Genomic DNA, 16,730 nt, shown 5'->3' with positions numbered 1-16,730 from the left:
AAAATACAGGCAGACAAACTTGGTCTTTTCCTTGTTTTATGACATTCATCCCTCCTATTTGTGGTTCCTGCAGTGTGGCAACTTCCTCAATCAAAAAAAAACCTCTCTCCTAACCCCCACCTCACTACACTCCAACAATGAAAATGTTATCTCGCTTGTTTGATTTTACAATATTAAAGAAAAAAATCTCCCCATAAAATGAAATCAAAAAATGTTGGCAACACTCAGCTGGACTAAAGTCTTCAACCTGATGCGTTAATACTTTCCACTTCCACAGAAACAGCCTGACCTGCTGAGTGTCTTCAGCTTTTGCTGTTTTTATTTCAGATTTCTATCATTGATGGGGTTTTTTTGTATTCCATTCCATGCCTTTAAAAAAATAAAATGCAACTCTTAGTTTCTAAGAAAAATCAACCAAAAGGTGATGGCTTCAAGTCAACACTGTGTAAACCTATACGTCCAAATCCTTACTCACTTGCATAATCAGAAGCTTACTTTAATTCAGGGGAACAGTTACATTTAGATATGGAAATAATAGCTGTAACACAGCACTTTATCTCATGAGGCTTTCTAAAGAAATAATCACGTTTCTGTATTTGAGAACCATCAAATTTAGAACATAGAACACTACAGCACAGTACAGGCCCTTCAGCCCACAATGTTGTGCCAACATCTTATCCTGCTCTGAGATCGATCTAACCCTTCCCTCCCACGTAGCCCCCTATTTTTCTATCATTCATGTGTCTATCTAAGAGTCTCTTAAATGTCCCTAATGTATCTGCCCCCACCACCTCTGCCGGCAGTGCGTTCCATGCACCCACCACTCTCTGTGTAAGAGACTTACCCCTGACATCCCCCTTATACCTTCCTCCACTCACCTTAAAATTATGTCCCCTCACGTTAGCCATTGTCGCCCTGGGAAAATTTGAACACAATTCCTTCAAGTGCTGTCTCCAGATCTTTGATATACACAACGAACAATGTCCCAGAACTAAGCAAGGCCAGCAACACTTGTTTCCAGTTTCGCAGAAAACTTAATTTATTCGCTCCCCCAAACAAAAAAAATCCAGTACACTATCCTTTTCCTTACTCTATCAGTCTTAACCTTCTTCAAGAATCCCCAAGGTGCTACCTGCTGCCATGCATACCACCTTCACCAACCACACCCAAACTTATCATGACTGTTACCTCCTCAAAGAGGGTCAGAGGTTTCAAGCATAGATGACCAACTATAAATTTTTACCTGCCAAGGACCTTAAACGGAACTCCCTTCCTGACCCAGAGGTACCCCAACCACTGGATCTGTGGTCTCAAGGGAAGAATTTCTCAGCAATTCCAATGTCAGGGACCAGTCAATCACATGGATTCCAAGCAGAAGTACGGTAAAATACATGCCTATGATTTCTCTCTGGGAAACATTTTCCACAAGGTTCACAGAATCAGCATAACAAAGCTCTGTGGTGGCAAGAAAATGGTCAGCTACAAGGGAATCAAAAGAGAAAAAAAACAAAACCCACTAAAGCACACTCACCATATAAATATGCTAACCTTGCAACCTCACATCTCAACTCTCAGATCTGAGGCCATCACTACCACTTCATTGTATCATTCACCACACCTCCAATCCCTTCTACGTTTATCCCTTTAAATAGTCCTACCCAAGCAAACACCAGCCCCCACCCAATGAGGAATCATTGCAACATGCCAACAGCAGGCAGGCAGCATCTGTGGAGAAAAGCAGATGGTCAATGTTTCAGGTTAGGACCCTTCTTCAGGACTGAAGATAGGAAAAGGGGAAGCCCAATATATGGCGGGGGGGGGGGGGGGGAAGAGGAGGGGAGGAGGGGGGAGGAGGGGGAAAGAGGTGGTGCGGTGGGGGGGGGTGTTGGTTTACTTAAAGTGGGAGAATTCGATATTCATGCTGTTAAGCTGCAAGGTTCCAAGACGGAAAATGAGGTGCTGTTCCTCCAGTCTGCGCTTGGAATTCTCCTGGCAGCGGAGGAGGCCGAGGACTGACACATCAGTGACAGTGTGGGAGGGGGAGTTGAAGCAACGGGGGGATGCAGATCGCGGTTACAGACAGAGCGCAGGTGTTCTGCGAAACGGTCACCTAGTCTGCGTTTAGTCTCACCGATGTAGAGGACGCCACACTTGGAGCACCGAATGCAGTAGATGATATTAGGGGAGGTGCAGGTAAATCTCTGCCTCACCTGAAAGGACTGTTTGGGTCCCTGGGTGGAGGTGGTGTAGGGGCAGGTGTTACACCCATGGCAGGGGCAAGGGAAAGTCCCCGGGGTGGGAGCAGTCCCTACGAGGGGCTGAAAGGGGTGGGGAGAGGAAGACATGCCTGGTGGTGGGATCCCGTTGGAGACGGCAGAAGTGGCAGACAATGATACGAAGGCTGGTGGGATGAAAAGCGAGGACAAGGCGGACCCTATCCCTGTTGGGTCTGGGAGGGACGGGGGTGAGAGCAGTGGTGCGGGAAATGGCAGAGGTGCAGGTACGAGCTCTCTCAACCACAGTAGGAGGGAAGCTACAGTTAGTAAAGAAGTTGGACACCTCTGATGTCCTGGAGTGGAAAGCCTCATCATGGGAGCAGATGCAGCGGAGGCAGAGAAATTGAGGGAAAGGGATAGTGTCCTTGCAAGAGATAAGATGAGAGGAGCTGTAATAGAGGCCTTTTCCTCTCCTCCCCTCATGGGCACCTGCCTCCATACCTTTGACCCATCCCCCGGTGGATCTGCTCTCCCCTCCTCCCCTGCATCTGTTTATCACCATCTCTTACCTGCATCTACCTATCACCACCCTGTGCCCATCCCGCCTCCCCTCTTTTGTCCACCTATCACTGCTCTGTTTTTTTCCCCCCTATATATTGGGCTTCCCCTTTTCCTATCTTCAGTCCCGAAGAAGGGTCCTGACCCAAAACGTCGACTGCCTGCTTTTCTCCACAGATGCTGCCTGGCCTGCTGAGTTCCTCCAGCATCTTGTTGTTTTTTTCATCTGAATTCCAGCATCTGCAGTCCTTTATTTCTCTTTTCACACGTTATACACTTGTCCCCAGTAAAATCAGGATTCACTATCCTGGTTGCTCCCCTTCATCTCACCACCCAAGGCCCTACATTCTTCAAGTTCATCTTGCTCGTGAGAACAACCTTCTGCTTCCTCGAGCATATTCTCTCCAAACTGTTCCCTCTCCCAAGCACCGACTTCTCCCGTTCTTTACAAAAATCACTCAAAGCACCTTGTGCAGAAGCCACTTGTCCATCCACACTCCTTTTCCTCTCCCTAGTCTTGAACGCCTGTAGTCTCCAAAATCTGTGGGAATCAATATTTCCCTCAACTCAATGTTTGGACTTCAGTCAGGTTTCCAGCCCTGCCTCAACCCTAATCAACTACAAATGACATCCTGTGGGATTGATGACAAAAATCTCTTCATCCTTTACACCTAGCCTATGTTCGACACGTTGACCATCCTTCACAATTGTATGGTACTACCAAAGGTTTCAATTTATGCGTCCCTTGTAAACCACCTGCAATGGCTTCACTTCCCACTCTTACTTCCAGAGTCTCGAATGATTTATCCTACCCATCTCTCCCTCTCAACAGGATCATCCAAATAAAAGCACATCAGAAACCACATGAACCTGATCACGCTCAGCTCAAACATCATCACCACCTCTCAACCCCTCCACTATGCTGACAACACCCCAGACAGAGCCATGATTTTCAGTCCCCCTTAATTCTCCTGCAGTTCAAAGTGTATCAATTTCATTCTCTTCTTGGCCATCTCAGGCCAAAATTATAGAAATGGGTCAATTGCATTCAGGCCAATTGTTCTTTCACTATCTTCCCCCCCCCCCCACCAAAAGAAAACATTTAAATGCATCTTCCCTGTTCTTTAACCTACATGCCCATGAGAAATGACACGAAGTGCCTATCCAAGTACTTTTTTTTAAAAAATCATGCAGTGGTTTTCTACCTACACTAATTTCTAATTCCCCACCAACTCTGGATAAGTAAGAGTTTTACCTCAAATCCACCCTCCCCAATCCTTGCATCAGTTATCTTAAGTCTATACCCCTTGGTTATTGATCAAACAGAAATAGGTCCTTCCTATTCATCTTTTCTATAATGTTTTACCCCTTGATTTAATTTCCCCTCAGCCTCCATCCCGTCTGATGTAAGCAACTCCAGCCAAGATCTTGCTTCTTGGTGCAAGTTACAGCATGGAGACCAGAGATCTGGAGGAGGTTACGAAGGGTAGAACAAGGTTGGCTAGTCAAAAGTGCATTGGTGTTAGATAATAAAATCTAGATACACTTGGAATTTCAGCAGCAGATGAGCCAAGGCAGGGCTGGAGTCAGATGGTGTTACAGAGGTTTAAAAAACAGGCAGTACTGGTAACAGTGCAGGTGTGTGGTCAGAAGCTGATTGCAAGTCAGATCAGAGAGCTGCAGCCCAGTTTGGTTTAGTCACTAGTTGACTATACCCATCAAGCTGGCTCTTTTCATTAACAAGCAAAATTTTGCATACTATCCACTCCTTTGTTTTCCCAGTTACACACAAAAAGCTTTTACCGTTCAATATCAGTTCTGAATTAAGTTTGTTGCCCAAATCCTGATGAGCCTGCCACATACATTTATCCCATTTTTCCTTCTACTAGCTTAAATTCAGAATAAAAATTGGAAAACAGAATCACTGATGATCGGAACCAACAGCACCAATCCAAGAGTGAGAGGGAAGCTTAATGTAAATCAGGCAACGAGAAAACATCAGAGATCAGTGCAGAGCAAGTGGTAAGGAGGTGCACTGGTCAAAGCAGTCGTTTCTTTCCCCCCTCTAATAAATGGGTCTTGAAAAGGCAGTCAAGGGTGTCAGAGAGGTTTAGAGAAGGAACAGAATGTACCATCCAAGCAGCTGATGGCACAGTTGTTAATGCAAAAGATACACATGAAACTGGAGTCACAGAAGAGAGCTGGGGGAGGGGTGTAGAACCGTTTAAAAAAAAAGGGCTGGTACCATAGATCACACGACTTTAAATCTTCCCAGTGCCAAAAGGGATACTCAAAACCCCCTTCAAATAATGAAAGCACACAACTACAAATCAAAGCACATAAGTAATTTTGTCAAAGAGGTGGTAAAGAATTCAGTCAAATTATTTCAACCAAAAAAAAAAACTTATTTTGTTGCAGAACAGTTTTACTACACCAAACCCCAATGATAAACCATGGTGCAAAATATAGCAGCTCAGGAAAGTCAATATTCCTTATTCTTCTCTTAATGGAAACAGTAATTTGCCTGGAGCTATGTTTTTAAGAAAAAATATGCAGTACAGAACCTCTAAACATAGTCAATGAGATTATATTTAAATTCTCTAACTTCCTGACATTGATAGCTCACACACAGGAGCTTTAATCCTTAAACAAAAGATACCGAAACTGAGAAATTATAACTAACAGAAAAGATTGCACAACAGTGTTTGCTTCCCCAAAACAAAAGACAGAACACCTAATGGGGCTCTTAAGATTACAAAATGGCTTAATCAGGTGGAGATAGAAGATTAAAAAGCCGAACTAGGGGCCATAAAATCAGATACCGAATTCCATGGAAATTTCTTTCCCCAGAGATCAGCTAGAACATGAAACTTGCTCCAACAGGGAGTGGCTGAGGAAAACTACATTTAAGGGGAAGCTGGATAAACATGTGGAAGAAATGAAGGAGATGGAGATGGAGATGGCGTGGAGCATACACACCAAACAGGCCAGCTGACCCAAACAGACTCTACATACAATTTGGCACTTCCTCCAGCTCAGTGCGTGACATATTAACTAACTGCTTTTAGTTATGGCCAACCCAAAATTAAACACTTTACATCTCAAGGTAGAGTTCTTAGAAGCTGAATCCACCATTTCCAGTGGCTGGTTTTTAGGAGCATGCAATAATGAAACTGGACTCCAACCTCAAACCAACCCTTAACCAAGATAAAAGGGGAGTTCCCATATGTTTCTACACCAAACCTTAGATTGCCTCTAATGGCACAACTGCTTTATCTCCATACAGTTTTCACCTATATCCAGTTGCATCACCAGCAGAAAAGTACGAGCACAAAGAAAAAGGAATTTTAGTTAAACGAACACCCATGTAACAGTTGGAGTATCCTGCCAGTTCAGTCTTGGTCAATCCTGAACAGGGAAGCAAAAGTGAGGGTTGGCAGTCATGGCTGGAAATAAAAAAAAGAAACATAAAAACCAAGCCTAAATAGTGGTCACAAAATCAGGGATTACTGCGGATGGATGTATAAAAGGTTTAAGGCTCAGCTCGAGGCATGGCTAGATTATGAAAGGACCAACTGTCCCATGAATTTCCAGGTGTGGATGGAGTCAGTAGCAAACAAGCAGCGTGACAGAAGGCAAACAGGAGGAAGCTGTGAACCAATCGAGCTTTGATGTCCAACAAGTACTCTGACAGCCCAGGACTAATCAGAGGCTGGAGGTGGAGATGGGTGCCCTCTGCATTTATGCGAGAACTGATCCAATGTCTGCAGGCGATGTCTCAAACAGATAGCAGGTAGACGAGGAAGAAGCCAAGGATGGATCAGAGGAGCTCTGGAAGCAATGGTGCAACAACTGGAAGAGTTATCCCTGCTGGCAATGCTTTGTCTCCATAAGGGAATGGTATAGATGACATAGTCTCCAATTATGACCAAGGGTGTTTTAGCCTCCAAGGAAGAGTAAAAGTCTGGAAGGTTGGTGGAAGGTAGCAACTTACTAGAGGAGCTTAAAACAGGAAAGAGCTGTTGGGAGACAAGACACTGCAGATGCTGGAACAACAAATAATCTGTTGGAGATACTCGGTGGATCAAGCAACATCTGTTGAGGGAAAGGAACTGTCGACGTTTCAGGATGGGAATAGAGGACACAGGGTTTCAAACCCGAAAAGTCAACAGTTCTTTTCCCCCCTCAGATGCTGCTCAATCCACCAAGGTCCTCCAGCAGATTGTTTATCACAAGAGATGTTAGGGTGTGGGATGGTTGACAGAAAGACAGGTGTGGGGTTTTTGATCCCCAAAAGAGCAAGGATATTGGTGTTGTAGTTAAGTTGCATTTGAAGGGAAAGGCTCCAAATAAAAAACAAGCCACTGACAATACCAGCCAACACACAAGGATGATTGAGTGGAAAGTGGAATATAAATAAATCAAGGATTATGAAAACTTCCTATAGCTTTGCAGATGCATCGACAGACCAAATATGGAACCAAACTCCACAATGCAAGTAAATTTAACAGAGGTTTAAAAAGAACCATACTTATGACAACTTTCTCCTCACAAGTGTCATCACAGGCATAAACTGCATAACACTCATCTTGATCACAACTCATGAACATCGATTTGCTGACAATTATTCAGTCGAATAAGCAAAGTCACCTGCTCATAATCACATTATGACTCATATTCCGGCATAATCATAAGCTCATCTGCAAGTGGTGCTGTGTCTTTATAAAATTATAAAATACTAGTGCAGTCAGAACAGTCAAATTACAAAAGCACAAAAGAATTGGAGGCAAATATCATCACACACAAGGGAAGAAACAACAAAGGAATTACATAACTTGATATTGATTAGGGAGTCAAACAAATAATTTTCAATGGGCCATTTGATTCTAGCATAAATCAATAATTAAAACAAACAAAAAATATTGAAAACAAAATTAGCTACTGTTGGGATATATTCCCTACATATTCAGCCAACAAATAAAGGCCTTATAGTTACAGCTTCAAATTTTAAACATTAACACATGGTCAACCACAATAATGATGATTCTCTCTTGCTGAATAATGGAGGACAAATCCAAGTTATCAAGACACAATTTATGACATCAATCAGCTTACCACACCAAAAATGTATCAATTTCACAAAAGGGAAACATTAAAGTGACATCAAAGGCAGGGGACATCAATATTCTTCGATAATTACTATGCTGGGTATCATTAAAATCCTTAGACATCACGCTCTGCTTGGAGGCGTCCCCGCTCTTGAACAAGGACGGAGGAAACGCTGTTCCAAATATTTAACAATCTAACCAACAGATCTACAGATAACTCGGGTAGAGAAAAACCGAAGAACCCTTAATCATTAACAAAAGGTGGCGAGGGGTGTTGGAGGTACAAAGGCAGTCTATTTAACTGTTAAATTATCATCAGAAAACAGAATACCTGCCCCCTATTTTAATTGGGAGACCGAGGTTTCGTTCTATACAAAAAATTAAATAAGCTTATATTCAGACTTCTCACTAGCCCATCCAAGTCAGTAATGTTTTATTTTCACGCCCCACTCCATTTTCAAACAAATACTGTATTTGCAGGCCCATTTTAAACCACGGCTTTTCCTATTGCCCGCAGCGGATATCGTACACCCTCACAACCGTCGACTACCACACCGTAAGCAGGGGAAAAATAACTTCTTCATAACCACAGATGAACATACCTACCAGAGATCCATCAGCAGTCGGACAGCCGTAAGTCCAAATCGCGTGAGCAATTATTTTTATTTTAAGATTTTCCTAAAACGCAAACCACAACCTTTCAACGTCATCCTCCGCTCCCATCTTCAAACATGCCAACCCTCAGAAACAGCGCCTCCGCTGATTGACATCCCCTCCTTTCAATCGTTAACCTAAACTTTGAGTGATATTCCAATTAGCCAATAGACGTTTAAAATATTGTCGTTGATACCGCCCAGTAAGCAAGTCAATTAGCAAATCAGTCCTTTGTCTTCATGGACCCCACCTTATAAATGACTGGCAGCCACAACAACCAATTGAAATAAAAATGCGTCCGGCCTTTAAGTGATGGATGCCTGATTGAACCAACGGCAACAACACCCTTATTGAGGATCCAATCATAGGCAAGCAGGGGCAAGGCAGATTTCTGAAACCTTGACGAAGCTCGGATTTCTATGGCAACCCGCCAGGCGGGAAGTGGTGATGCAATATGAATGACTTCTCACCCAGCCACTCGTGACGTGCACTTTAAAATGAATGACAGTCACTCAGGGGCCGATTACGTGCCGTCCCCAACTGCCCAGTTTCAATCCGAATTTCAGGTTACTTTGCATCTAACTGTGGAGCCAAAATTGGTCTCTTATGTACCATGTATTGGATGTAAGTCCATAATAAAGAACTCAGCCTCGATTTTATCCGATTTCTCATTCTCGGCACAACACAGGGCATGATTTGAATTGAATTGTACTTGTATCACAAAAGCAAAGTACGGCAGGCTTTGGAAATCTGAAATGAAACAGGAAATGCTGAAAATGTCCCGCTGGCTCAACGGAACCCAGGTATACGTGTTGGGTCAGATGGTGATAGTCATCGGGTTCAGGTCTTAGAGTTACACGGCAAATAAAGAAGCCCTTCGGCCCACCGAGTCCACACCGATCATCAAGCATCCATTTCCATCCAGCCCACACGAAACCCATTTTATTCTTCACACATTTTCATCGACGCCCAATTTACAGCGGCCGATTAACCCACCGACTCCGCACGTTGTTGGGATGTGGGAGGGAACCGGAGCACCCGGGAGAAACCCACGCGGTCACAGGGAGAACGCGTAAACTCCACACACACACACACACACACACACACGGACAGCGCCGGATGTCGGGATCGAACCTGGGTCGCTGGAACTGGGAGGCAGCGGAATTATCAGCGGCACCACCATTCCGCCCCGCACCTCAAATCCCCTTCAAGGTATGGTAGAAGGCTCTTCAAATGAGGCCATGTAGATAGGAACAAAAAGGGGGTGATAGCTTTATCGAGGATATACTACAGGTGTCCTAAAAGTCAGCAAGAAACAAATGAGCAGGTATATAGAGAAGTCATCGGGCTAGGTTGGCTCTTCACAAATACATCAATCCTCAAGAGTCTACACTTACATGAACCACATTATAAATAAAAACTATTACACGTTATCGGGGGGCTTACTATGTATCAAGACCGAGCGGATTGATATGTCAACAAAAAGTCTGCTGGAGGAACTCAACGGCATCTGTGGGGGGGAAGAAATAGTCCACGTTTAGGGTCTCGACCCGAAACGTCGACAATTCCTCCCCCCCCCCCCTCACGGATGCAGCTCGACCCGCTGAGTTCCTCCGGCAGATTGCGTGTTGCTCCAGAGTCCACCATTTGCGGTCTCTCCATTGGCCGTGGTCGGGTCGGTTTCATTTTAGGGATAGGCAATAAATGCTGGCATTGCCAGAAATGCCCACACACTGTGAATGAATACATTGAAAAAATGACGAATTCCTCATGCAACATTAACGAAAATATTTACCTCAGACTAAGATAAGGTAAGATATCTTTATTAGTCACATGTACATCAGAACACACAGTGAAATGCATTTTTTGCGCAGAGTGTTCTGGGGGCAGCCCGCAAGTGTCGACACGCTTCCGGCGCCAACGTAGCATGCCCACAACGTCCTAACCCGTACGTCTTTGGAATGTGGGAGGAAACCTGAGCACCCGGAAGAAACCCACGCAGACACGGGGAGAACGTACAGACTCCTTACAGACAACGGCCGGAATTGAACCAGGTCACTGGTGCTGTAATAGCGTTATGCTAACCGCTACACTACCGTGCCTATCTTTTTGTTCTCTTTAGAAAGTGTGTGCATCCCAAGGCAAAAGCAAATACAAGAAGCATGAAGGAAACTATAAAACCCCAAACTTCAGAGAAAGCTAGCTAGGGAGGGGTTCTAGGTGACATTTTGTATCTCTCAAAATTTCTCTCAACATTCCTTGTCATCCCTCATTTCCCTTCAACACCCCTCTTCCACCCTATCTCTCAGCAATGAGCTGGGAATCAGGTTTTTTAATGTGCTTGGTGTATTTGCAGTGAGCCTAACCCAACACCCTGTGCCATTCATTCCCCTGCCTTCCCCCACCCCAACACCTGTGATATATAAACTTCTCTTCCTCATTACCATCCCCCATTACTACCACCATCCCTCCATCACGGTTCCCTTCATCTCCTATTTTTACCTCATAGATTACCTAACACTGCAAGTACTCGTAGACACAAATATCATCTCATTAAGTTGAGTAGGCGTGAGTTATTAGCGGGAACACAATGTGAAATGTTCAACCAACATTCCAGAATCAACCAAGCTTTATGCTCAATTTGTGATCACACATCAACTCATCAGTTATGTCACAGCGTAGTAATGTCCTCCAGCACAACTGCCATAATATCAACATTCCTCAGTCATTCAGTCAGATGAATTCCACTTAATGCGTCATGGGGTTTGATTTTGGGAACTCGGTGTCTGTCAGTGTGGTGTCAATCCTAAAAATAATTTTAATGTTAATTTTTGATTTTTTTTCTTCCAGATCTGTAATTCTAATTCTGTTTTAAATGTAGTCTTAAGAATATAGTCGGTTCAGATTCCACTCCAGAACGCTGGGAATAGTCGTCCTGCCTGACCACTGAAGGTGCTATCAGAAGTGCAGTCTTTCATATCAGATGTTAAACCAAGCCCCATCTACTCCCTGAAGGGGACACACAATGTCCCATATTGTTGCTTTGAAAAGAAGAGCAGGGAATTCCATCCTGGTGTCAAAAACAATATTTATGCTTCATTCGACATTGCAAAAAGTCAGATGATCTAGTCACGATGACATTGCTGTTTGTGGGATCTTGCTGTGCACAAACTGGCTGCCTCATTTCCTACATTACAACAGTAATTGCACTTCAAAAGTGTTTCTTTAAGTGTAAAGCACTTTGGGACATTCTAAAAAACACACAAAATGTGCTGAATAAGTGCAAGTCTTTCCTTTTCTGGGGGAAACTGGCTAATTTTGTTTCCAAATTTTAGTCACATTGGAAAAATTTAGTCTTTGTTTCCGTTCTTTTCAAAATTCATGTTTGTTGATTCCCTTCCACATATTACATGTGGATCTAAGATATGATAAACCAGAGGTTTCAAGTAAGATACTTTCATTTCCATCATTTCTAAAAGCATGAATCATAAACACTTAAGGCATTAGAAGGGAGCCAGTCGGCCCATCTTGTCCCTGCATCCCAGCTCTCAGTTCACAGCCTTGGAGGATACGTCACAACAAGATCACAAGATCGCAAGACAAAGGAGCAGAAGTAGGCCATTCGGCCCATTGAGTCTGCTCCGTCACTTTACCATGAGCTGAACTATTCTCCCATCTAGCCCCAATTCCCAGCCTTTTCCCCATATCCCTTGATACCCTGACTGATTAGATACCTATCAATCTCCGCCTTAAACTCCCCCAATGATCAGGCCTCCACAGCTGTATGTGGCAACAAATTCCACAAGTCCACGACCCTCTGGCTAAAGAAATTTCTCCTCATCTCTGTTCTAAATGGGTACCCTCTAATTCTAAGACTGTGCCCTCTAGTCCTGGACTCACCCACCAAGGGAAACAGCCTCACCACATCTACTCTGTCCAGTCCTTTCAACATTCTAAATGTTTCTATGAGGTCCCCTCTCATTCTTCTGTACTCCAGTGAGTACAGTCCAAGAGCTGACAAACGCTCCCCTTTCAACAGATGCTTACATTTTGCCTTCCACTGTAGACTGTGACCAGTACTTTATTCCTAGAAATTATTTAAATTTCAGTCCTATTTCTGAATCTTGAGTTTTAGTTTCAATGACAAAATAAATCTACTATATTTCACTTGACAATGACACCATGATTCACATTACAGTGACCATGACATCCACCAAGCAAAGAAATGACCTGCAGTTATGTAATTATGTAACAGATGTCAGCAAAGTGATGGAAAGTGTATTCAACAGTGCTATCAAGCTGCACTTACTCACTAATAACCTAGTCATTAATGCCGAGAGTGGGTTTTGCCAGAACTACATAGCTCATAGCAGCCTGGGTTAAAATATGGACCAATAAACTTAATTCCAGAAACGAGGTAAGAGTGAGTGCACTTGACAACAAGGCAGCATTTAACCAAGTGTGGCATCAAGGAGCCCTGGTATAACTGAGGGCAATGGGCATCAAAGGGAAAGCACTCCAATGGTTGGAATCATATCTCGCACAACAACAGCTATGGTTTAATTTTTAATTTTTTAAAATTTTATTTACAGCATGGTAACAGGCCCTTCCGGCCCAACGAGTCCACGCCGCCCATTTTAAACCCATACTAAACCCATATTAACCTACCCGTACATCTTTGGAATGTGGGAGGAAACCGGAGCACCCGGAGGAAACCCACGCCGACACGGGAGAACGTACAAACTCCTTAGACAGCGATGGGAATCGAACCCCGATCACTGGCGCTGTAATAGCGTTGCACTAACCGCTACGCTACCGTGTCAATCATCGCAGCCGTGGGACATCACTCCAGGAGCTCCTCAGGGGGACCAACCACTTTCAGTTCCTTTAACAATGACCTTCCTTCCATCATAAGGTCGGAAGTGGGGTTGTTCACTCGCTAGTGAAGCAGCCCATGCAACAGAACATAACAGGATCTAAACCACATTCAGGCATGGGCTGATAAGTGGCAAAGTGAAATTCAGAGATCATACAGCATGGAAACAGGCCCTTCGGCCCAACTGGTGCATGCCGACCAAGATGCCCATCTAAGCTAAGTACCATTTGCCCGAATTTGGCCCACATCCTTCTAAACCTTTCCTATCCATGTACCTTTCCTATCCAAGTGTCTTTTAAATGTTAATGTACCTGCCTCAACCACTTCCTCTGGCAGCTCATTTCCATATACAGACCACTGGCTGAAAAAGTTCCTATTAAATCTCTCCCCTCTCACCTTAAACCTGTGCCCTCTAGTTCTTGATTCCCCAACCCTGGGAAAAAGACTGTGCATTCACCCTATCTATGCCCCTCATGATTTTATACCCCTCTATATGTTCACCCCTTATTCTCCTACGCTCCAATCAGTAAAGTCCTACATGCCACAAAAGTGCCAGACAATGAACATCTCCAACAAGGGAACGTCTAACCATCTACCCTTGACATTCAGTAACATTACCATTGCCATATCCCCCACCATCAACGATCTGGCGATCATGATTAACCAGAATCACAACTGGACCAGCCACATAAATACTGTAGCTACAAGAGCATGTCAGAAGCTGGGTACGCAAGGAGACACAAAAGACAGACCGAGTACAATGTTGGTAAATGCGAGGTCAGCCACTTTGGAAGGAAAAATAGAAGATCAGCTTATTATTTAGCTGGTGAAAGATTGCAGCATGCTGTTGTGCAGAGGGAGTTGGGAGTGCTTGTGCGTGAATCGCAAGAGGTTGGTTTGCAGGTGTGACAGGTTATCAAGAAAGCAAATGGAATATTGGCCTCCATTGCTAGAGGGTTTGAATTTAAGAGCAGGGAGGTTATGCTGCAACTGTACAGGGTATCGGTGAGGCCGCACCTGGAGTACTGCGTGCAGTTCTGGTCTCCTGACTTGAGGAAGGATATGCTGGCTTTGGAGGCGGTGCAGAGGAGGTTCACCAGGTTGATTCCTGAGATGAGGGGGTTAGCTTATGAGGAGAGATTGAGTCACCTGGGACTATACCCGCCGGAATTCAGAAGAATGAGAGGGGATCTTATGGAAGCATATAAAATTATGAAAGGGATAGGTGAGATAGAGGCAGGAAGGTTGTTTCCACTGGTGGGTGAGACTGGAACCAGGGGACATAGCCTCAAGATTCGGGGGAGTAGATTTAGGATGGAGATGAGGAGGAACTGCTTTTCCCAGAGAGTAGTGAATCTGTGGAACTCTCTGACCAGTAGAGGCTACCTCATTAAATATATTTAAGGCATAGTTAGATAGATTTTTGCACAGTTGGGGAATTCAGGGTTATGGGGAAAAGGCAGGTAGGTGGATCTGAGTCCACGGCCAGATGGCCAACTCCTGCTCCTATTTCTTACGTTCTTATGTTCTTATGACAGCAGATGCTGGAACCTGGAGCAAAAAACAAGCTGTTGGAGGAATTCAGCGGGTCAGGTAGCAACTGCGGGTAGAAATGGACATTCGACATCTTGGGTTGAGACCCTGCATATACCTATCTCTGTAAACCCCTCCGGCCCCTACACCCCTCCCTGTCTCTGTAAACCCCTCCGGCCCCTACACCCCTCCGGCCCCTACACCCCTCCCTGTCTCTGTAACCCCCTCCGGCCACTACACCCCTCCATATCTCTGTAACCCCCTCCAATCCCTACACCCATCCCTATCCCCGTAAGCTCCTCCAGCCCCTATACCCTATCTCTGTAAACCCCACTTCAGCCTCTACACCCCTCCCCATGTCTATAACCCACTCCATCCTTCTCTATCTCGATAACCCCGTCAGGCCCCTACATCCCTCCCTATCTCTGTAACCCCCTCCTACCCCTACACTCCTGCAATTTGGGCCTCCCAATCATCCACCCACTTGTCACTCTGCCATTAGCAGTTACACCTTCAGCTGCCCAGGACCCGAGCTCTGGAACTCTCTGCCTAAGCCACGCTGCAAATCTCTTTCTAGAGGGTGGTGAAAACCGGTCTCCCTGATTAATGTTTTGGTCATCTCCTCTGATATCTCTGTGTGGTGTAGAATCAAATTGTGTTCATTTGTGGTTTCCGTGAAATCCTTTGAGACAATCTACTGCCTTAAAGGCACTCTATGAAATGAAGATGAAATTGGAACAGACAACTGGATGCTGAAATAAAAACAAAATGCTGGAAACACTCACCAGATCAGGCAACATCTGTAGAGAGAGAAACAGAGTTGAGGTTTCAGGTCTAGGGCTCTTCGTTAGAACTGGAAAAGTGAGCAAACAAGAGCATTAAGTTGCAGAGGGAGAGAATGGGTGAAGAGAGGAGAGTGAATATCCGCGAGAGGATGCAAACAAAATTGTCAAGCTAACAACTACTTTTAAAACCATCAGCTGGAGATATAAAAGACAAATGAAGCAAATTGAACCAGATAGGTACATCCACATCTGTGGGGAAGGAAGAATAAGTGTTTATCTGAAATTGTTAAATTCAGTATCAAGTCCCCATGGCTTCAACGCAGCCCGATGGAAGACGAGGTGCTGTTTCTTGAGGTTTCGTTGGGGCAATGTTGGAGGCCGAAGATGTAGAGGTCAGAGTGGGAGTGCGGCAGAGAATTAAAGTGACGGCTGACTGGAACTCGAGGGTCATCCTTGTGGACTGAATGGAGGTGAATAATAGGGTGACATTGAGTTTCCAAATAATTGTTACTTTGACAACTTTTACAGGTGGTCCCTCTGTTCTCTCCGCTTCCCCCACCCCCCTGCAAATCAATACGCTCGTTTTCTCACTTTTCCAGTTCTGATGAAATGCCCTTGAACCTAAACATTCTCTATTTCTCTCTGCATGGATGCTGTTTGACCAGCTGAGCACTTCCAGTATATTCTGCTTTTGCACAAAGTGGAGTTATTGACAATATTTCAGCTTGATGGTGCTTTTGTTTGAATACACCATGTAGGGAACTGGTTCCGGTTTTATAGGTGATTTTGTCCGCAAGTTGGAAAATACACAAAAATCACTGCTTATGGTAACCGCCCCTCCACATTATAGTAATGAATGGCCTCAAAAGCACATAACAAAGAACATTACAGCACGGTACAGGCCCTTCGGCCCACGACATTGTGCCGACATTTTATCCTGCTCTGAGATCTATCTAACCCTTCCCTCCCACATAGCCCCCCCATCTCTCTATCATTCATG

At 44.5% G+C, this 16,730-nt stretch overlaps 1 protein-coding gene across 5 annotated transcripts in view; it reads right to left on the bottom strand.

The window, feature by feature from the left end:
* rnf41 (ring finger protein 41) overlaps positions 1-15,791 on the bottom strand; it is a 35,162-nt gene extending 19,371 nt beyond the window's left edge. The window contains exon 1 of one of the 5 annotated variants that reach the window (XM_052009412.1): positions 15,731-15,791. The gene's annotated coding sequence lies outside the window, so the exon portion shown is untranslated. Of the gene's footprint in view, positions 1-8,484; positions 8,656-15,730 lie in introns of those variants that run through there. The other 4 variants (XM_052009408.1, XM_052009409.1, XM_052009407.1 and 1 more) reach the window with 4 other exon arrangements.
* Positions 15,792-16,730: the final 939 nt, after the last annotated feature.

The sequence above is a fragment of the Pristis pectinata genome, chromosome X (assembly GCF_009764475.1).
Source record: "Pristis pectinata isolate sPriPec2 chromosome X, sPriPec2.1.pri, whole genome shotgun sequence".
Taxonomy (NCBI): domain Eukaryota; kingdom Metazoa; phylum Chordata; class Chondrichthyes; order Rhinopristiformes; family Pristidae; genus Pristis; species Pristis pectinata.
This window is presented reverse-complemented; position numbering and strand designations above follow the sequence as displayed.